The sequence below is a fragment of the Geotrypetes seraphini genome, chromosome 14, assembly GCF_902459505.1.
Source record: "Geotrypetes seraphini chromosome 14, aGeoSer1.1, whole genome shotgun sequence".
In the NCBI taxonomy this organism is placed as follows: domain Eukaryota; kingdom Metazoa; phylum Chordata; class Amphibia; order Gymnophiona; family Dermophiidae; genus Geotrypetes; species Geotrypetes seraphini.
The window spans coordinates 37,014,782-37,038,028 of record NC_047097.1 but is presented as its reverse complement, the minus strand read 5'-3'; the positions used below and the strand labels follow the sequence as shown (position 1 = coordinate 37,038,028).

The 23,247-nt window shown below is 44.9% G+C and overlaps 1 protein-coding gene and 1 pseudogene across 2 annotated transcripts in view; both read right to left on the bottom strand.

Moving 5' to 3' along the window:
• The window catches only part of LOC117348198 (beta-1,3-galactosyl-O-glycosyl-glycoprotein beta-1,6-N-acetylglucosaminyltransferase 3-like), a 313,029-nt gene that overhangs the window by 171,181 nt on the left and 118,601 nt on the right, over positions 1–23,247 (bottom strand). The gene's annotated exons all lie outside the window — the stretch shown is intronic.
• LOC117348200 lies at positions 206–6,833 on the bottom strand (annotated as a pseudogene).

Genomic DNA, 23,247 nt, shown 5'->3' with positions numbered 1-23,247 from the left:
TCTATTTGCTTGAGGACATCCTCTTGGCTTACCTCTAATTGGACCAGCTTATCATCTTGGTCTCCATTTACGATCTCCTCGGGTTCCGGAATGTTGATTGTGTCTTCCCTCGTGAAGACTGACGTGAAGAACTCATTTAACTTGTCAGCTATCTCTTTTTCTTCTTTTACCACTCCCTTTCTGTCTCCATCATCCAAGGGTCCACTTCCTCCCTTGCCGGTTGCTTCCCTTTAACGTACCTGAAGAATGATTGCTTGGAAAGAAAGAGGGAGATTGGCAATAGGACGGAGATTTGCTGGCAAGGTTGAATCTAAGTTCTGATTTTTTAATTTTGGGAAAACAAGAGCTGATTTCCAAGCTTTAGGGACAAGACTATTGGAAAGAATTTTAGTTATCATTTCCAGGAGAAATGGTCCAAAAAAAGGAAATAATTTTTTGAGAATCAAGGGGGGAATACTCTCTGTTGGATTGTTAGGTGTGTTTATGGATTGAAAGACTTTGAGAAGGTTAGCTAGAGATGGGGGCTTGAAGTTGGAACAAGTGCTAAATGGTAGGTGGGTGGTATCATCGGAGGCATCTTGAGATGATGCATTAGTAGGTGGTCCAAAGTGAGATCTGATGTCCTTAATTTTCTTGTCGAAAAAGAGTGCAAGTTCAGAAGCAGGTGGTTGTATGGATAGAGGTGGAGGTTTCTTATTGGAGTAAGGAGATAGTGATTGAATTAAACTGAAAAGTGCTGAGGAATTGTGAGCTGAATTGATGAGTTTTGAATAGTATTCTTTCTTAGCTTGTTGTATAACAGTTTTGTAATGAGTAGCCTTTTCCTTAAATAAGAGAAGAGAATTATTTGATCGAGTTTTGCGCCATTTATGCTCAATGGAACGAAGTTGTCGATGGAGGAGGGTGGACATTTGACGTCATTGAAAAGCATTAAAACTGCAGCAATCCAGAAAGCATACTGCAGGAGTCTTTTTGAGAGTGTGTCTTCCTTTCTTCTCTGAACAGGGGAGAGGCTCAATTTCTCACAGCAAATCTCCATAAAGAGCTCGATGTCTCAGATGCTCCTCCAGGCACCGAATGGCATAGTCATCCACGCTGGGATCAAACTTATTGACAAAGAGGTGGTGATGCTGGAGCATCCAGTGCAGATCCCCAGCCCCGTAAACACACACCGAGTGTCTGTGAGCGCCTGTGCAGGGAGGGTACGGTGCTCCTTTCTTGGTGTCTCCTTCCAAGTAGGACCACTTCACTAGCCTTGAGATTGAAGTCATGTCAGACAACTGGAATTTATCATTGTAAGGGATAATCCTGGCATCCCAGGCATTCGATACAGGGTTGCCCACAAGTACTCGTCTGGGCTGTAAGTATCTTTTCCCCATTCTAGTAATCGCTGCACATCAGGATTCTCAAAGATAGTCCTCACAAAGCCCCTGTTAACCACAAAATAGGCATTACCAGAGAAGATTGGAGACCTTACAGGTGGTGGACTTTTCTGAATGTTAGTTCTTATCACATGGTTATTTATTTGATGGTGAAATTGCCAGCGTTGAGTTTTTATCACTGATGGCTTCTCAGACTCTAGACCAGGGGTGCCCACACTTTATAGGCTTGAGACTAAGTCAAAATGATCTACCAACAATAAAATTTTAAAAAAAACACAAAGCACACTGAAAGGCAGAGAAAATGTTAATTATTCATATTCTGGGTTTTTTCAAAGAGGTCACGGCAGATGACTTTATGCAATGTCACCTCAGTAAAATAGACAAATACACCCCCTCTCTTTTTACTAAACCACAATAGTAGGTTTTAACACAGGGAGTTACGCTGAATGCCTCGTGCTGCTCTCAATGCTCATAGGCTCCCTGCGCTAAAAAACGCTATTGCGGTTTAGTAAAAGGGAGCCATAGTGCAAAATATAGACAGCAGATATAAATTCTCAAAACCGACACATTTTGATCACTAAATTGAAAATAAAATCATTTTTCCTACCTTTGCTGTTTGGTGATTTCATGAGTCTCTGGTTGCACTTTCTTCTTCTGACTGTGCATCCAATCTTTCTTCCTTTCTTTCAGCCTCCTGTATGTTTCCTCTCCTCCAGACCTCATTCTCTCCCTCAACTTTTTCTTTCTGTCTCCCTGTTCCCCCTTCTTTCTGTCTCCCTGTCTGCCCCCTTTCTTTCTTTCTCCGTGCCCTCCCCCAAGCCACTCGGTTTGCTGCCACCGCCATCGGGGAACAGCCCCCAAGCCACCGCCGTCCCAAGCTTTCCCTGCAGAAGCGTCGCGCTGACCAGCATTCCGCTCCCTGACGTCAATTCAGACGTAGGAGAGGAAGTTCCGGGCCAACAAGGCATTTCTCCTCATTCCATCCAGCCTGACCCCATCTCTCCTTGATCCAGCATTTCCCTTCTGTGTCTGTCAGAATTACCATTCCACCTATTTTCCAGCATCACCCTTCTTTGTGTCCATCTCACCTATATCCCTATCTCACCACTTTTTCAGAATCTTCATTTGTCTCTGTCCTTGTCTTTACCCCATGTTCACCATTTGCCCTTTCAATGTCTTTATCTCCCCCCCCACACACACTTTTTCAGCATTACTTCTATGTCTCTATTTCACCTCCTCTTCATGTCCCCTCTGTATCTCTATCCTTATTCATTAGGTCCTGCTTACTCTTTCTCTTCTTTGTGTCACTATCTCCATTTTCAGCTTTCCCCCCATTTCCTTTGTTAATGCACCCTGTAGCCAGAATCTTTTCACCCTCCATCCACTCCGGCCCAGCCCAGTATGAAATATTTGCTTTTGTTCCCCTCCCCTCTCTCTTTCTCTCTCTCTTCTGCTCCCTCACCCACGAGTCCTGCATCTGGCCCTCTCCCTTCTACCTGCACCTGGCAAAACCTCCATTGCTCTGCGGCTCTCTTAAGCAACTCGTCAGCAGCGGTGATCAAGACAAGCTGCCGACATCGAGGCCTTCCCTCTACGAGTCCAGCTTTTGTGGAAAAAGGAAGTTGAAACAAGCGGGACTCGGCAGAGGGTAGGCCCCGTCGTCAGAAGATTGTGTCGATTGCTGCTGCTGAGTTGCCGAAGAGAGCCGTGGAGCAGGAGGTGTGGCCGGAAGCAGGTAGAAGGGAGAGGGCTGCTGGAAGAGGTAGAAGTTCCGGAGTATGACACCGACTCGGGCCAGGATGATTTCTTTTTCAGGCTGTTGCTGCTACCGCCGCCACGCCACCATGCACCCCTCCCCCCCCCCCCCGAAATGACAAAAACAGCCTAATGCCCGGCAGGGCCACCATCAGAAATTTCTGGGTCCCTTACTGAGCAATCCTATTGGGCCCCCCCACGCACCCCTTCCCCCCCACTTTTGTCCGGGGGGGTGCTATCAGGAAATCGGCAGGGGACAAAAAAAGTATGACAGTGTTTATTGTTTATTGTTGTGCACAGCAGAAGCATAATACAGAAATTTGTGCTATGGTGGCCTAGGATGTTCCCTCTAAGGATTGATGAGGTATGTGCAAAAAAAATATGCATGAGCGACAAGTTACATACTCCACAAATTTATGAGCAGGCGCGGAGGACGCATTTTTAAACAAATGTAGTTTATCCTTGTACTCCTTATGTAATTTTAATCATCTATAGATATGTTTGTATGTTTATTGTTCAAATGGTTTTATTTATTTCCCCAAATTTATTTTTGTTATACGCATTGAAAATATTTGATATTGCGTTTAAATCAAAATCTCAATAAACTTGAAACGTGAAACGAGTGCCCGTGAGATTGTGGGAGGGTTAAATACTCAAAGCTTAGAAGAATAACAATTTACTTAAAGTTTTTGCTACGCCAGCTTTCTGGTATCTTTACATACAGTGGCGTACCTAGCATATGTAACACCCGGGGCCCATCATTTTTTGGCACCCCCCCCCATCTGTAAGAAAAACATGATTTTTAGTAACAAACCACACGTCACACATGAGTACCTAGGAAAAGGCAGCATCTTACATATTGCAGTGAGCAGTACAACATCAATACACCCATTGTAAAACTAAACAAGCCAGCCAGCACAGATCAATCCTACATCGTCAATCCTAACAGAAAACCATGTCTTTCAAACACACAGAACACAGAAAACACCTTCGCCTAGTATGGAATATGTCATCACAAACTAACCCCTCCCCCTTTTACAAAACTGTAGTGTGGATTTTAGCCACGGTGGTAACAGCCCTGACGCTCATAGAATTCTGAGCATCAGAGCTGCTACCACCACGGCTGGCGCTAAAAAACGCACCACAGTTTTGTAAAAGGGGGGATAAAATAGAAATACACAGTTTCAACGCTCTTCTAGCTCAGAGATGCCCAAACTTTTTGGGCTTGCAAGCTACTTTAAAATGACCGAGTCAAAATGATCTACCAAAAATAAAATTAAAAAACACAAAGCACACTATACGCTGAGAAAATGTTAATTATCATTCCTATTCTGGATTTTTTTCAAAGAGGTCAAGGCAGATGACTCTATGCATTGTCACCTCAGTAACAACCATACAAAAATAGACAAATATACCCCCCATCCTTTTTATTAAACCACAATAGCAGTTTTTAGCGCAGGGAACTGCGCTAAATGCCCAGCGCTGCTCTCGACGCTCATAGGCTCCCTGTACTAAAAAACACTATTGCGATTTAGTAAAAGGGGGCCATAGTGCAAAATATAGACAGCATATATAAATTCAGACACATTTTGATCACTAAATTGAAAATAAAATCATTTTTCTACCTTTGTTTGGTAATTTCATCTGATTGCACTTTATTCTTCTGACTGTGCATCCAATATTTCTTCCCTTCTTTCAGCCTCCTGTATGCTTCCTCTCCTCCAGACCTCATTCCCTCCCCCAACTTTTTCTTTCTTTCTCTGATTCTGTGCCCCATTTTTTTGCTTTGTTTCTGGTTTCCTGTCCATCCCCCCCCCCCTTCTTTCTTTCTTCCTTCCTCCATGTCCCATTTTTTGCTTTTTTTTTCTGGCTCCCTGTCCCCCCCCCCCTTTTTTTCTTTCTTTCTTCCTGCCTCCCCCATGCCACCACCGCCGCGGAATAGGCTGCTGCCGCTGCCGCTGCCGCAATCGGGAACAGGCCGAGATCTCCCTGCTTCTCTTCTGCAATTCTCGCCGCCCGACTTCAATTTTAACGTCGGAAAGGACGTTCCGGGCAGCCAGGCAGCGATTGGCTAGCCAGAACGTCCTCTCGACGTCAGAATTGACGTCGGGCCGCCGCAAGAGTTGGTCGGCCCCGCAGGGAAGAGAAGCAGGGAGATCAAAGACACGGTGCCGGCCTGATCCCCGATAGCAGCAGTGAGAAGGGAAGGGAAGCAGGTTGGGCACCACTGCTCTAGACGAGCCGCGAGCCGCACAATAAATAGAACAGTTGACCGCCCCCCCCCCTTGGTACGCCACTGAAGCAGCAGCGTGTCTGGCCGGCTCATTCGTTCAAAGCCACGGGTAGCGGCTCCTTGCGAGATCCGCGCCTGCGTCTGAAGCCTCTCTGATGGTGTGACATCAGAGAGGCTTCCGATGCAGGAGTGGATAGCGCAAGGAGCCGCCAACCCGCGACTTTGAACGAACGAGCTGGCTGCTGCTCCAAAAGGAAGAGAATGATCGCCTCCAGACCAAGGGCCACAAATAAAAACTGGAGAGCCACACGCGGGCCGCGTGTTTGAGACCGCTTTCTTAGAGGGAACACTGCCTAGGACCCTGGGGGAGCCCGGGCCCCCTGTCACCTCCGGGCCCCTGAATGCAGGACTGGTAGTACTGCCCTGATGGCGGCCCTGATGCCCGGCGTCGGCATCTTTGACGTCGAGGAGAGGAAGGCTGATAGGCCCGGTAGATCGGGACGGCAACACGAGTCTATCACAGAGCCCGGGATGGGCTCTGCGATCGACTCACGTTGCCTTCCTGAGCTACCGGTCGATCGCGATCGACGCGTTGTGCAACCCAGCTCTAGACTGTTCTTTCCATTCAAAACCTTCAGGGTTCTGACTATCTCCACGTTAGTCTTTATTGGGAAGTCGGTGCCACATGTGTTTAACAGATATCTCCAGGGCAGTGCACTTTTCAGCAGATCCTCCATGCAGTTCAGATCAGCTTGAACCCTGGACCAAGATGCATAAACCACCTTTTCCAATCTGGATGCCACAAACACATTTTTCAAAGCACGATGCAATGGCCTTCACAGCCTCCTTAAATACTTCAGGAGACTTTTCAGCCACATGGACACAGTAAATGTTCTGAGGTGTATAAATTGCCCGTAAAAGCCTTTCAAATATTTCAATATTTTCATGGATCACCATGGAATATGCAATTGGAAAATCTGCTTCTTCTTTGCTCAGTGGATTAGAAATACATTTCCTGGTTTTCTTATATAGGCTGCAGTCCTTTGTTAAATTCAAGTAGTCTTTCTCAGACTTCATTACTTTTATGTTTTTAGCAATCAGTTTATCCAGTCTTGTTTGTTCTATGGCTTCTTGGTCCCCTCGGATAATGCTGGAGCAATGTCCTTGATCCTCTGAAGACAAATTCATGGACCTGAAGAACTGATCCCTGCAGTATCTGTTCCTTAGATGGCCTGTCTCATACAGGATGTCCTCCAGGTTACATTCCCGAAAAATATATTTCAGCATGACAGTGGCAGAAAACATTAGAGCACCCCAAACCATGAAACACTGGTTCCTCCTTCGGTCAAAAAAAGCCATTTCTGAAAATTTTGCAGCAGATTCTGAAAGGTTCTATGGCAGACTGTTCAGTGCATCTTATGAGGAAAAGATTATGATGCACTGTTTAGACTCCTTTAGATTTCTTGTGCTGAATTTTTTCTTTCCAGACATCACCTCTGTGCTTTTTTTAAAATTTTAAATCCAATGTGTATCTTGTAATCTTACTCTGTTATCGCTACATATGAATCCAGGGTGTGTCAAGGAACAGCTTAGTCACCATTTACTGTTTGCTGAGATGTGTTGTAATAAAACTTCATTAATACCTTATCTGCAATTGAATAGCTTGTTATTATGCAATTCACTCAAGAACATGTTAAGCAATAAGGAATTTCTGCTTCTTTAAGTAAAAGGAACTTCACAATTGAGCAAGCATTTGGAGCCAGGCTGCGGGAGTTGTTCGTCCGGGGAGAGGGGATGTCCCTCTCGGTGTCCAGCATTCATGCTAGTTTGCAAGACTTACTACCAGCTAAGGACTACTATTTACTCCGAGGTAAATGGGAAAGGGAATTGCAGATTAATTTGGGACATAGAGATGTTGCCCATACCTTGAGGGTGACGCCTGGGGTGACCCCGTGTGCTTGGTTACGAGAAACGTATTATAGGGTGACCTTACTTGCCTTTTATACTCGTACACAGTTGTATTACAGTGGAGGCCTACCTACGCCACTGTGTCAAATGTGGGATGGAGGGACACACTTTGGGGCATGCCTTTTGGTCTTGCCCCATTATCCTGCGCTTCTGGGGACGTATCATCTCCTACATGTCAGGGTTGATTGATAGAGTTTTGCGCAGTACTCCGGCACACTTCATATTGGATTTGCCAGAGGCTTATGGACATTTGCCTAGGGGAAACCGGGCTCTTTGCAGGAAGATGAGCTTACTGGCCAGGAAATGTATTCTCCAGTGTTGGACGGTTCTGGACCCTCCGGCGTTTTGGCATTGGCGGAACCAGTTGCATCAATTGGCCACCTAGGAGACAAGAGATGCGGGAGGGTCTCAGAAGCGGAAGATGAACATTCTTGAATATTTGGGAGCCATATCTGCAGTCCTTGCATCGAAAGGGACGCAGTGAGGTTTTAAGATGGGTGTCCTAAACTGGGCGCTCAGTTTGTGGGGCTGAGAGAGCAATGGTGAGCAATGATGGGGCGGGGTGGAGAGTACAACCCGGGGGGGGGGTATAGGAGGGGATTGGGGAAGGGGAGGTGCGGGGTGTTTTGAAAAGTTCTGGCACTTAGATACAGGTCTGTTCATTGGTGGAGGGGAGGCTTCTTCGGGGCTCATCAGAGTCCAGGGCCCCGGAGTGCTCTTACGTCACCTCTGGCCTCGCTTGCCCTTAGTTGAGTAGAAGGGAGGGGGGTAGGCTTTTGTTACTTTTATTTTGTACATGTTTGATGTATTGTTGTCTATGATGCATCATTGTCTGTACTATGCACCCATTGTATGCCTTTGTATTGTTTTCGCTGTTGTTTGCATCAATAAAAATTGTTTGAACCTAAGTAAAAGGAACTTACAGTACTTTTCTGTATCTAAAATGCTTCCATATGTGAAGTAAAAATATCCCTTAGCTAATACAAATAAAAAAAGATATAAAATATGACCAATAAAGTGTATAAAGAAGCCCCCTTTCACAAAACCATGTAAGAGGTTTTTAGCGCCGGCCGGTGCGCTGACTGCCTTGCGCTGCTCTGGCGCACATAAGAACTCTACGACTATTGGAGCAGCGCAGGGCAGTCAGCGCATCGGTCGGCACTAAAAACCTCATGTGTGGTTTTGTAAAAAGGGGGGAGGAGTATTTAATATTTTTTTGAAAATGTTTGTTGTTTGTACTCATTCAAAATTCATTGCTCTAATAGGCAAAACACAAGCCTCTGTTACATTATTTTCTTTTATAATTTATGAAGAATTAATATATCCATAATTTAATAGCCACTTGTTTATCAACAACAAAGCACTAAATACAATTTCCAATGACGAGAAAAAGAAAAGCTGAGTACAGATATTGGGATTTGATTCACCAATTAAATTCAGGGTGACATACTTTTATCATCTGTGCTCAACAAAGAGCCTTTATTGAAAATAATTGCCCATATAAGTGAAAGTTCTTATGCAAATTCAGCTTGATAACTTGACCTGAATATCTCCAGCTTCAAAGAAAAAATTAATCTCATTGGGTCACTGGTTTTGCCTTTACAAATGGGGTTTCATTGGGTGCCATTCTAGAACAAATAAGCAGAAAAACATCTCTTATAATAATTTCCAAATACAGCCACTATCCCCACCCTACCCCTTTTACAAAGCAGCGGTAGCAGATGCCATGCAGCAAACACTCCAACACCCATTAAATTCCTATGGGCGTTGGGGTGATTACTGTAGTGGCAGCAGCCACCGCAGCTTTGCAAAAGGAGCCCTATAATTTTTAGGGGCCCTTTTACTAAGTGGAGGTAAACAATAGCACGCACTTGCCACAAATTAAAATGGCTCACGCATTCTGCGATAAGTTCCAAATTGGCTAAAAAATCGTTTTACATTTTTGTTGGAGGGGGAGTATCTACGGATGGAGTACGGGTGTTCCTGGGCTATTTATCCCCCCCCCACCGTTTTACAAATTCGTGGTATCAGCTGCCGTGCAGCAAATGCTTTGATGCCCATTGAATCCTTATAGGCATTGGAGTGATTGCTGCAGCCTGCTGTAATAATAACCTTTATAAAAGGGGGCCTTAGTACATCTACATTACTGCACCCTAAATGTAGAGCACAGGATTACCATGGGAGCCCTTACCTAGGGTTACCAAACATCTGGATTTCCCTGGACATGTCCTCCTTTTGAGGACATGTCCGGGGGTCTGGATGGCTTTTCAAAACCCGGCACTTTGTCCGGGTTTTGAAAAGCCTCTTCAAATTGCGTCAGACAGGGAGGAAGTCTGCGCATGCGTGGATGCCACACGTGACATCATCGCGTGGTATCTGTGCATGCATGGACTTCCTCCGGGTGGGGATGGGCGGAACTGGGTGGCCTGGGGGTGGGTCTAGGGGTCTAGATTTTCCGATTGGAATATCTGGCAACCCTACCCTTACCATCTACAAAATAGGTGTTGGTGCTCATGTGACAATTCTTTTTAATGGCTGCATGCTAATGAAACAGCCCATGGTCACCAATAGAAGAAAAAATGGAAAATTGGCCAATTTCTGGCTATGGTAAAAATGGCCTTACTGTGATGGGAAAACATGTGTAAGGGCACACTAAGGTCACTTTTAAGTGAAAAAATTATTTGAAGGTAAAGGATGGAATGCTACAGTAATATCTGCTGCTCCATTGATTATGAAAAATGCCAATGCATGCACATTTAAATACATCTGGGAAAAAATGCAATCTGATTTAAAGAAAATTTTCCATCAAATATCAACATTCAAATGAATCAGTATTAGAGTTTGCCAAAGAAGCATATATTCCTGATCCTTTTTACTTGAGTCGTAAGAAATCCCCCTCCTCACCAAAGAACAGTGCCCTTGTTCAGCAATGCAAACTTTCAAACCACACAGTGTTCATTTCGGTCCATCAGTTTGCCATCAGCGACTCTTTTTCCTTAGATCATCATTAGCCAAGAGATGTCCAATGATGGTAGTCATTTTGGAAGGGCTATTCATGTGTGAAACATGCAGACTGGGTCTTAAATGTCTAAGGGGCCCTTTTACTAAGCTGTGTTAACATAAGAAACATAAGAAACGCCTTCACAGAATCAGACCTTTTGGTCCATCCAGTCCGGTGACCCGCACACGCGGAGGCCAAGCCAGGTGTTCCCCGATGAAGACCTGTTTACCTGTATCCATCAATGTGATTTGCAAGAAGGTGTGCATCCAACTTGCCCTTGAAACCCAGAATGGTGGTCTCCGTCACAACCTCCTCCGGGAGAGCATTCCAAGCGTCCACCACTCGCTGCGTGAAACAGAACTTCCTGGTATTTGTCCTGAGCCTGTCGCCTCTCAACTTCAGTCCATGACCTCTTGTCTGATTCACATTTGACAACGTGAATAACGATGCTTCTCGCTCTATTTTGTCGAATCCTTTTACTATTTTATAAGTCTCTATCATATCCCCTCGCAGTCTTCTCTTCTCAAGGGTGAATAAGCCCAGTTTTCTAAGCTGTTCTTTGTAGCTCAAATTTTCCATACCTTATACTAGCTTCGTAGCTCGCCTCTGCACCCTCTCCAGCAGGGTCACATCCTTCTTTAGGTAGGGAGACAGTACTCCAGGTGTGGTCTGACCATTGCTCTATAAAGCGGCATTATAACGTCCCCCGATCTACTCGTGATTCCCTTCTTTATCATGCCCAACATCCTGTTTGCCTTCTTCGCCGCCGATGAACACTGCGCCGACAGCTTCAGGGTCCTGTCAATCAGTATCCCCAGATCCCTTATAAGCTGTGTTAGGTGCTAATGCATGCCTAACATAGCTTATAATGGTACAGTGTGAGATGCACTTAGGTGTTTTGTGGTAAGTGCTATTTCAGCATGCTCTAATCCACGTGCCATAAAATTTGTATATGTTTTTGGGACAGAGCATGTCAGGGGATGTTCCTGCACTAATCAGCGCAGTTACATTAATATGCACTAACTCAGTGTCCCGCAAACTTTGGCGAGCCGTGGCACACTAAAAGTAGTGGCCATGGCTCAAGGCATCCTGGAAGCGTGCGATGTCGATGTGATGATGTCACGGGCATGTGTGATATCATCACATTGACATCCATGCATGCGTGAAGGTCTTCCAGATGGGCCCGGAGCCGCCAATGAGAAGGGGGGGGGATGCTGGTAGGGAAGATGTGCAGAGAGGAGAGGCACTGGTGTTGGCTGATTGTCTACAGGATGTGCCTCTCACCGCAAGAGGCACGTCCTGTAGGGAGTCAGCTGGTGCCGGCGCCTCTCCTTCTCCCCTATACAACAAAACAAAGTGCAAAGGACCAAAGCAAACAAAGTCCCCGGCTAATAACCAGAAAATACCCCAAATACACCAGTGGAGCAAAACAAGAAAAAGTATTTCACAACATGATCCCGGCCAACTGGGTAGCCCACAATTGGGAGGCCTACACAATTGGGTAAGCTGCAGCAACCTAACCCTCACCTTGCCCTCTAAACCATGGGAAGAGAAAAAGAAGATAGATTCCAAGATCCTGGATTATGAGTCCTGGATAAGCTATTAGGCGGGCTCTAAAAGTAGCCACCCAGCCATATATAGTGTATCGAACCATGTAGTACAATGGTCCATATTTGAATATAAAGGGACTCCCCCCAGCCCCCCACCCAAAAAGCAATAAATAATCTAATATAATAAAGCCCTAAGCGCGCATGCACACTCCCACCTGCGTGCTCCCATTTTCCGTGCACTGTACGGCACCGCAGGTAGGAGTGTGCATGCGCGAGAATCCCCCGAGGCGGATGTCGGCTGCGGCGGCTTACGGTGGCTGCAGGCCGCGGCGGAAGATGGCTGAAGCCTGGCTTCCCAAGCACAAGAGGACGCGAAGGAAAGTGGCAGCGAGCCACAATGTGTCCAGCGACCGTGTCCCTGCTTCTCTATTTCCGGGCTGTGCTGGGAAAGGATGGGCTGAGGACAAGGCTAGAAGAGGAAAGAGAAACGCCTGATCCGGCAAGTAACTCAACAGCTGAGGAAACTGCTCCCTCTAGCTGATGGAGAAGCCAGGGAGCCAGAAAGAAAGGTGGGGGGGGGGGAACAATACAGAGGATAAGAGAGAAAGAAAAAAAAGAGACTGAACTGAAGGATAAGAAGGGAAATTAAGATACAGAGGAAGGTATAGAGAGAATATTGTAATCACATCATATGTCATATTGTATTAATAATTGGGAGGAGGGTAGATTGTTTTATGTATTATTTGTGTAGTTAATAGTGTGTTTTATGCAGTATTTTATGTTCAATTAATTGTATTTCACTGTCAAAGTTTGGAAAAAGGTGGAAATAGGGAAGGTAAAAGGGGAAATGGGAGCCTGAATATGGGTAGGTAAAAGAAAGGGAGAGGGGTTACTGCTGGACAGGGGGAGCAGGGAATGGGTACTACTGGAGAGGGGGGAGGTAAAAGGAAGGGAGAAGGGCTACTGCTGGACAGGGGGAGCAGTGAAAGGGTACTACTAGACAGGGGGGAGGTAAAAGGAAGGGAGAAGGGCTACTGCTGGATAGGGGGAGCAGGGAAGGGGTACTGCTGGACATGGGAGGTAAAAGGAAGGGAGAAGAAAAAGAAAGACAGACAGGGGGCCAGGGAGAGAGACAGAAAGAAAGAAAGAAAGGTGGCAGGGAGAAAGAAAGACAGACAGAAAGAAAGAAACGCCTCAGCGCCCCATTGTGCTAAAAGTCTACACATCTATTCTAGCAGCCGTTAATGTAATGGGCTTAAATACTAGTATACTAATAAAACCCTAAGATGAACAACAAGAAAAAGAGAAAAAGAAAAAAGAAAAGGAGAGAAAAATAAAGGAAGAAAAGAAAAGGGAAGAAATCTGAATCTCTCGTGCTTCCCCCAAGAACCTCTTCAACCAACCTTCGGGTAGAGCAAGTCAAAGAACATTTAGGATATCACTTCGAGTCCTCGGATTCAAAGATTGGATGTAGGGGAATCAGATGGACAGAAACAATTTTTTCCTCCTAGGGGTATGTAGGGGTGTTTCCGTATTTGCACCTGAAGGTTAGGCCTCTCTGACATCATCAAGCCTAACTATTGTCTGCAAGAAATCTTTCCAGCATGAACTTTGCAAGAAGAGAAAAAGAAGAACATATCTTTGCTGTTTCTGCCTGATGCATTCTGGGTATGTACCACAATGGTATTCTACTCAAGGACATCCATCTGTGTCTTCATAATTAGACTGTGTGATTCTTGGGAGAGTTTTACTCCTATCCTGTTCTTATCTGTCTAACGGTGCCTGTGTCTACCAGCCTGTATGAGACCTTACACAGAAAGGTTATTCATCTAAGTTCTGTTTCTGGATTGGTCCGAGGAAGTCATCTGACGAGATCCAAGTGAAAAGGTGCTAATTAGTTTTAATCTGTGTTGGGATGCGAGGAAACTCACATCTTACCACAGGTGTCCTGCACGCAACCTTTTTCTTAAATAAGTAAGACCTGAACAGTTACCTCATGTGACTCTCTACCTAAGAGAGAGTGAATCGGACTCTAAATAGCTCTGAATTCCAGCACTACAAGGAACTTGACTGCCAGTGAATTATAGCCTTACCAGTGGTTGACGAACACGTGTGCCTGTAACAAGGGATTTCTTACATCTCCTGAAGCTAACAAGAAAGTTTTCCATTTCACCTAATTTTCGCCAGAGGCCTAATCAGAGGGTGAGTATACGGACTTACTATCTTATCAGCTGGGGTTAGATAAGTATATCCAATTGTGATATAGGACAAGGTTTGTGAAGCTACCTTGGTGATAACTGTAATTATTTGCTATCAATCAGGGATTATTATTATTATAAGGAATTGTTTAGTGTGTGTAACAATTAGTTTTACTTAGTTATCTAACAAGTGTATTGTGATAATTATGTACTGAGTTTCATTTATGTAATCAGATATTTTGTGAATAATATTTAGATATTGCAGCTGGCTTGTGAATTATATTTTTCTATTTTCATAATAAAAGTATTTCTCATTAGCCTGGGTCTTGTGTCGTGTAAACAGGCAATAAAGCTGAACCTGGATCAGCGTTTATGGTTCTCCCTAGACAAAACTAACAGACACGTAACTTGTTTATGTAACTGCTTAGTGTACCATAAATCTTGCTACAGTTTGGGGGCTGTCGTCCGCGTCTTTTTGTCCCTGTTTCATGTATCCGAAACCCTTGCAACAGTTTCAGTTTGTTTATTTTACTTGTCACCATGTCTGTGATGGATGAACTCTTATCATTCGCTAGCCAGATACAGGATTCTTTTGCTCGGCTCGTGTGCGAACAGTATCCTTTGCTTGGTGACTTATTACCCTTTACTGAGAGATTAGTTTCTCTTGAATCTGCTGTTCATCTTGTCTTTGCATTCCGTATCAAGCCCGGGTTTGCGTCCGTGTTTTGGGATGATTTCTTTCATTCTATGTTCACTTTTCATACCAATGTAACTGTGCTACTGATTGCTTGAGCGTATCACTCCTGATTCTCTCTCTGTGCACACTGCGTCTCTCTTGCTTTTCCCTGTGGTCAGAGCCGCCGACCCTTTGCACTTCAGCTCTGAAGGGGGGGAGAACGGGGAAAGTTTGCCAGAGTGTTCCGCTTCTGCTGTGGATGAATTGTTAGTCAGTGAAAAGTCCTGCTTTGAGGAATCTTTGCTTTTAACATCTTGTGAAGGGGGAAACGTAGCCCACGGCTTCAGCTTTGCCCAGGCAGGTCAGACGAGAACAGGATACTTCCTGTCTCTCAGACACGCCCAGTAAGGTCTACCTCCACTTCCTGTGATGTCACTCGACTCACTGATTTTTCAGACACGCCCAGTAAGGTCAGTTTCTGGTGAGTCTCAACAACCACCAGATGGCAGCAGAGAACCAAACCCATCTCAACCAGTGCACACATCAGCCTCACAGAATTCACATTGCAACACTGTGTCTGTGAATAATACACAGGCACAAGCACAAGAGAATTTTTCTGTTAAACTGCCCTATTATACACAGATTCCCTCAGAAGAAGACCTGGATGGTCCACCCAAATTTTCTGAAGAGGATCTCGCATGACTAGGCCGAGAACCACTTTCCCCACTCACAATTGTATCTTCTGTCCAAACAACATCTTCTGATGCCACACAAGACATTGATCCGGTACTTTCTAGTGAATTATCTGAGGACACAGAGTGGCTTCCTTCGTGGGATTCCATCAAGTCGCACCAGTATTTCTTGGGTAGGCTCACGCCTATGGGTCAACGGTATACTCTACCTTTGCTTCTCCAACAGGTCTTGTCCTGTCCCGGTTTACTTGACACGGCTTCCGAAGTGACCTGGATCACTCAGGGACTATTCCACCGTTTGAAGACTACCCTGGGTACCCAGATTCCACTGCAGATTATTCCCTGTGATTTGTCTTTGGTTGCATATGGACATCAGAACATTGAGACAGTTAGTCAAACTTGGCTTACCTTGCAGTTAGGCAAAATGACTGTCAAACACCCAGTGATTATTACCACTAGTCCAGGAGAGGAGTTTTTGATTGGAAACGATCTTTTGAAGAGATTGAGGCCTGCTTTGGATTACGTCCAGGAAGTGGTCTGGGCCCAGGTGACGCGTCCCCATCCTTTTGGGAAGGTACAGACTACACGCCTGCCCCAGGTAGCCAGTACTGTGGAGCAAAACGATACTTCAATTCGAATCAATTTCCTGCGTTCAGCGGATCCACACATCTTGGAGCTACGGTACGCCAACGCTCCAGGGGGGGGGTCCCACAGGCCATGAGATTGTCAGCGTTCCCAAGGAACAAATATCTGACATTGTTCTCCAGGCGGACCATTTGGAAATTGTTCTGAAGTCTATGTTCCCCGTGCCGGACCCACCTCCAGCGACTGTCCAAGACCCAACCTCATCTAGTTCCAGTTCTCTGACTTCTCATCCTCGTCTGTTGGCTGTACTTCACCAGGATGATACTGACTTGTCTGTTGCTGTCTACCTGCACGGTTCTGTCCCAGTTCAAGCTCAACTGCTACTTCAGAGTGACAGCTCCATGATCAGTGAATCCTTTTTCCGTCACCTTCAGCGAACCACACCCGTTCCATTTGTTAGGCGACACTCTACTCACCTACCTATACCAGGTTAGGGGGTCAAGCCTCTTGTTGGGGTTCCGTTGACCCTGGGCTCTAAGACTTTCGTTCATCACTTTTCTGTGGTGAGAGGCCTACACACATCTTTGTGTTTGGGATCAGATTGTCTTGTTCGTCTAAGAGTCTACGTTGATTTGGTGAACTGTGTGCTTTGGAGCAGATTGCAAGGCACCCCGGTAGAAGATGTGGTCCTGATGGAGGGTCTGAAGGCTGGACAACCTCTTCCTCAAGTTTGTGAAGTGGTCTGTGCTGAAGAAGTCAAGATTCCTGGTCTTGTGCAGTATTTTGCTCTGCCTCTTCGTTTGGCCCATGGTCAACGCATGCTCGATGATATTGGCTTTTTCAACCCCAATTCCTCTTTTCTCGAGCCTGGTCTGTTTCTAGGTGCTTTACCTTGTCTCGAAGTACCTAACTCTTCTTTCATGTGTTGATTGTCAATGCTCAACCTACTGAAGTCTTCCTTTCTGCTGGAGAACCTTTGGGTTTCCTGGTGAGTGAATCTTTTCCTGATGTTGAGGTAACTTTGCCTATCATTGGCAGCTCGTCTTCGTCTTCCATTGTCGACCCCTGCCAGGGGGGGGGACATACCGGACCATATTCTTACCTCACCTAAAGGACTCATTTCACTGGACTTCCTCTGTCCATATGATGCTTCAACATCACATGTAACACTGGAGAATGACTGTTTGATTTTATCCAGGAAGTTAGCTCTGTCTGACAAATCCAAAGCGGTGAATGCCATTGAATCTTCATCTTTGCAAGAATAGATTGAAGATCAAGTGGAAATCTCCTCCAACCAACCTTTTTCTGAGTTTGATGCCATGGTAAAGGAACAAATGGACCTAGCTGATGCGTGCTCTTTAGAGGAAGAAAAAGCTCAGTTAGCACAGTTGTTATACAAGTTTCGAGACCTGTTTGCAGTGGATTCTTATAACACTGGCCTGACTGACCTACATGTGACCAAGATTCCTACGGATCCCCACAGTAAGCCCGTCTTCGTGCGTCAGTATAAGATTCCTTTGGCCTCGTATGAGTCCGTGCAAGAGATACTTGATACCCTGGAAGCTAGGGGTATCATTTGGCCTTGTAACAGTACATACAACTCACCCTTGTGGCCAATCCTGAAGAAGAATAACAGTTGGAGAATTGCCTTGGACTACCGACAGCTAAACAAGCTGGTACCCTTGTCTAGGTGGCCTATGGCCCATCTTGACCAGAACTTGACTACCATCAAAGGAGCTAAGTATTTTACCAGCTTGGATTTAGCGTCTGGATTTTGGACAGTTCCTGTACATCCACCGGATCAATACAAACTAGCATTTACCTTTGGGAAGAAACAGTACACGTGGAATAGAACACCTTTTGGTTTTCTGAACTCTCCCACTGAGTTCAACATATTTCTCCATAAAGCCCTTCCAGATGCCGAAGCTCAAGGAACTCTAGTCTATGTGGATGACATCCTGATCAAGAGTCCCACCTTTCAGAAACACCTGGAAGAGGTAGAACATGTGTTCCAACTGCAGAATGCAGGAGCTAAATTGACCATTGCCAAAGGTCAATGGTGCCAAACATCTCTGAACTATCTAGGGTATGAAATTTCCTCTGAAGGTCTTCGACCACAGAAGAAAAGGATACAGGCCCTACAACAGTTGAGGAGACCTACCAATCTGACGGAACTTCGTTCATTTTTGGGGATATGCAACTATTCTCGACAGTTCATAGATCAGTATGCAGAGATCTCTAGACCCTTGGTCACCTTACTGAAGAAGGATGTACCTTGGACTTGGGGTCCTGAACAGGAAGATGCTATGCAAGAGATGAAAGAGCAGCTTAGTCACTTTCCTTGCTTGGCCTACCCTGAGAGCGGTCGTGAATTCTTCATCGACCTAGGATTCTCCAAATACTCTATGAGTGCTGTCCTGTACCAGAAATACGTCTCTGACAAGCGTGTGGTGGCCTATGCAAGCAAAGGCTTCACCGATGTAGAAAAGAAGTATTCTGACTGTGAGAAAGCTCTACTGTCAACTGTTTGGGCTCTTCAACATTTTCGGAGTTACATCCAAGGAGAAAAACTCATTATAGAGACTTGTCATCAACCCATTAGCTTCTTGGGTAGTGACAAGATCAAGATTGGTCGTGTCTCCAATAGCCGAATAGTCTCATGGACTTTGGCTCTCCAAGGATGGCCTTTACAGGTAAAGTATGCCCTGAAACATCGTAACACAGTAGCCCAAGGGATAGCAGAATTGCATGATTGTACAGAACAAGATTCTCTTACAGGTATACCGGAACCTGATGTTCCACCAGAAGAGGAGGAACCCCATCGTCATCATCTTTATGATGAACAGCTCTGTGCCAATATACCTCAAGTCTACATGGATGGCTGTGCCTTCCACCATGCCTCGGACCATGATCTGGTCGCAGGAGTAGGTGTAGTGTGGAACGCCAACACACCTATTGAAACCTTGAAGTATAGATTGGGTGCTAAAACCAACCAATATGCAGAGATTGTAGCAGCCTTGGTTGCTGTTGTCACACCTGCCCAGCTCCTGTTCACGGCAGCGAGCTGGAACACTATGACTGTTCCTGTCCATACGTGTACCCTTTAACCAGGGTACCCTTCAGGCCTTCTTAGGCGTCTGCCTAAGATATAATATCAGATTCCCTGACATTACCAAAAGAAAAACAGGCAAGGGAAAAAAACTCACACACCTCAAAATCCAGTATAGTAGAATAATCAAACAAAGGTTTTATTATGTTCACTGGTTGCATTGAACAAAAGAAAAAAATGCTTCAGCTTAGCAGACCTCAAAACAAGCACTCAAAACTATGAGGCAAAACACAAGCTGTTCAAACAGAGCAAAACTTTCAAAGAAATCCAGTGTCCAGGTTTTTGGGTGTGTCTCATCTTAACCTACAGTTCCACAGCCTCTGGACTTTGTTAGCACATCTATAAACAGTCCTGTTCACCAGAGTAGTTTGGATTTAGTAGCTTTCCCTAAGCTGCTTCAGCTTTGTAAACCGTATTCTCTTCTTTAGCACAGAATTCACAATGTCCGTGCAGGCTCTCAGCACAGCTCCCTGCTGTGCCTTTCAAGTAATTAATTATGCACAGCTGTGAGGAAGAACACTCTCGGCTCAGCTTGGCTGCTAGCAGAGAGAACAAAAAATGCCAAAACATTTGCTAGCTTTACAACTAAAGCTTTCAAGCAGCAATTAACAGTTCATTATCAGCAGTGAGAGAACTACAACTCCCCTTTAAACTATCACTGGCATAACGGGTAGCTTCACTACTGTGGACACAGGCAATACACATCCCCTTATTGCTTATCAATGTCCATGGACACCTCCTCCGGTCCTACCAGACTCTCCTGGATTTCCATGGGTTCCCCTGGGGTTCCTTCCTCACTCCCTGGGTCAGCAGTAAGCTCTTCTGTGTCCAACATTTGCCAGTCTTGGTTCAGCTCCTCAGCATTCCGTTTAGGAGGAGAGGGTTCTCCACCGAGCACACCCTGAAGCCTCCTCGGCTCCTCCTCCTCCTCGACTCTCTCTCAGCTGCTCTGTTTTAACCCCCTCTAATTCGCCCCTCCCTGCTGCAGAGTGAGAAGGGAGAGAAAACTGTCTCAGTCACAGCTTTCTGTGCTGAGACTGGCCTTCTGGGAGCTGTAGTTTCTTAGCTCCTGGGATAGTCCAAGTGAAGTCAGCTTTTCATATTCTACAGGGCCAACCTGACCAGCTCTCCTGCCTCGGGGACTACCTACCTTCTTCACCACTGTGTCAAAGCTAGGGATAGCGCTAGATTTGTCACACTGTACAGTCTGCGGTACAGAAGGGGATCCCAGAACTGATTATCTGTACAGATTCTGATTATGTGCGTCAGAACTTTGTGTCTCACTTACCCGTGTGGAAAAAGAAGGACATGTTAAATTCCAAAGGGAAGCCTGTCCATCATGGCGACTTGATTCTAGCCTTAGATCAATTGGTACGAGACAATGACATGACCATCTATTGGAAGAAAATGAAAGGTCACGCCAAGGTTAATAGTCCTGACAAGATCGGAAATGATCTTGTGGATCAACTGGCCAAAGAAGGTGCTTTGTCAGGTGAACTATGGCAATGCACTGAAGAGTTGTTCTCGACGGTGCATGCTATTACTCGACGCCAAGCGAAACAGGTAGCTGAAACACCTGTAGTGCAGTGGGGTAATGATGTCCCTTCCTTTGATCTTGTAACCACTCAGAAGACAGATCCTATTCTGGAAAAGTTCTATAACTTCATACAGAATCCACAGGATCATCCATTGTCTGAAGACGACTAGAAGGATGAAGAACTGAGGATACTCTACACCTCCAGAGAGAAATTATCGATTCACCAGGACCTGCTCACTCGGACGAGTAAGCATGGTATCGTACAGTGGGTTGTACCCCGAGCATATCGAGGAATAATGTTGCAACATGCCCATGATGAACCTTGTGCTGGACATAGAGGTGAAGAAGTTACCTATGAGACACTAATGATAACTTTTGAAATAATGACATGCAGAAAAATTACATTACTAATTCATTTGTTGTATAGAACTAATGATGTAAATCTTTCTAGTGCTGCTACTGCCCATGAATATGTCACCCATTTACGTCAACATCTACAGGGTGCATTTTCCTTTGCCCAGAAAAATCTGGAAATTGCTGCTAAAGGTAGAAAAGCCTACTATGATCATAGGACTACCACAAAGGAATACCAAATTGGCGACAAGGTATTCTATTACAATTTTGGCAAAACCAAGACCAAAGCAAGTAAATTCTTGCCAAGCTGGCATGGTCCATTCCCTATAGTGGAAAAGGCTTCACCTGTGGCCTATCAAATTCACACCAAATCAAATTCTCAAGGTGAAGATGGCCTTAAATGGGTCCACATTAATCAACTGAGACCATGTCATCCCAGTAAATTTGCCCAGGATGAAACCATTGTTGTGATGAATGACATTAACCTAGCAACAGCCTAGGCTGTTCTCTCTTTTCTGTTTTTCAGATGGCGAAACGAGTTCTGCCGATGCTGTTCCTGGTTGTCCTGCTGATTGGAGTTGTTACCAAAGTAATCGATCCTGGTCCGCAGTCCCGTTTTGTCCTTCAAGATTCTCCTGGTTTCTTACTCTTCCCATTCCAGATCTTTCTCCAGCACATCTTCTTTCGATGTTTCTCTTTTCTATCTGGACTCTACTCCTACTGAGACTGAATTGGAAATCCTGGATGTTTTCCGTGGACATCCCATCAACTTTACCCTTGAAAAGGAAAGATTTTTGTTGTCAAAACCTTCCCACACTATTGAACTGAAAGTTGATACTGATAATCTTCATGTTGCGGACTATTATGTTAGCTCCTCCAATGTACATGAAGTTGATGATACCTACAGTGTTGACCTTTTTGTCACTGTTGTTAGTCCACTTTTTATCATACTGTGGGTTCTCTTATTTGGGTTCTCTGTTTTTGCACTCTATGAGACCATCCGGATTCGACGTCTTATTCGTCGTAGACCATCACCTCTGGATTAAGAATACATGATTGCATTGCGGCTATGAAGGAGTGATTTTGCTAGCCGTATTTTTCATTTTGATCTTTCTGTCTTACCTTTTGCTTTGGCATACCTGTTGTGCCTTGCTATGTAGTTATGATTTTTGATTTTATCATATCTTGCCATTTATCAGTGATTTTGTTATCATTTATTTGGCTGGGTTCTTATACTTTACCCTTGCCTTTATGACTATTATACATTGATTATTGTTATCTTTGATTTATTGCTGATTTATATGGTATTGCTTATGTTTATGCATTTTTGTATCACCTTAGGTCTTGACGATCCTTTCCTACTTAGTTATGTTGAAGGTGAAATAGACTCCATTGAAGTTATTTCTCCTTCAAGGGGGGTACTGTAGGGGTGTTTCCGTATTTGCACCTGAAGGTTAGGCCTCTCTGACGTCATCAAGCCTAACCATTGTCTGCAAGAAATCTTTCCAGCATGAACTTTGCAAGAAGAGAAAAAGAAGAACACATCTTTGCTGTTTCTGCCTGATGCATTCTGGGTATGTACCAGAATGGTATTCTACTCAAGGACATCCATCTGTGTCTTCATAATTAGACTGTGTGATTCTTGGGGGAGTTATACTCCTATCCTGTTCTTATCTGTCTAACGGTGCCTGTGTCTACCAGCCTGTATGAGACCTTACACAGAAAGGCTATTCATCTAAGTTCTGTTTCTGGATTGGTCCGAGGAAGTCATCTGACGAGATCCAAGTGAAAAGGTGCTAATTAGTTTTAATCTGTGTTGGGATGCGAGGAAGCTCACATCTTACCACAGGTGTCCTGCACGCAATCTTTTTCTTAAATAAGTAAGACCTGAACAGTTACCTCGTGTGACTCTCTACCTAAGAGAGAGTGAATCGGACTCTAAACAGATCTGAATTCCAGCACTACAAGGAACTTGACTGCCAGTGAATTATAGCCTTACCAGTGGTTGATGAACACATGTGCCTGTAACAAGGGATTTCTTACATCTCCTGAAGCTAACAAGAAAGTTTTCCATTTCACCTAATTTTCGCCAGAGGGTGAGTATACGGACTTACTATCTTATCAGCTGGGGTTAGATAAGTATATCCAATTGTGATATAGGACAAGGTTTGTGAAGCTACCTTTGCTACCAATCAGGGATTATTATT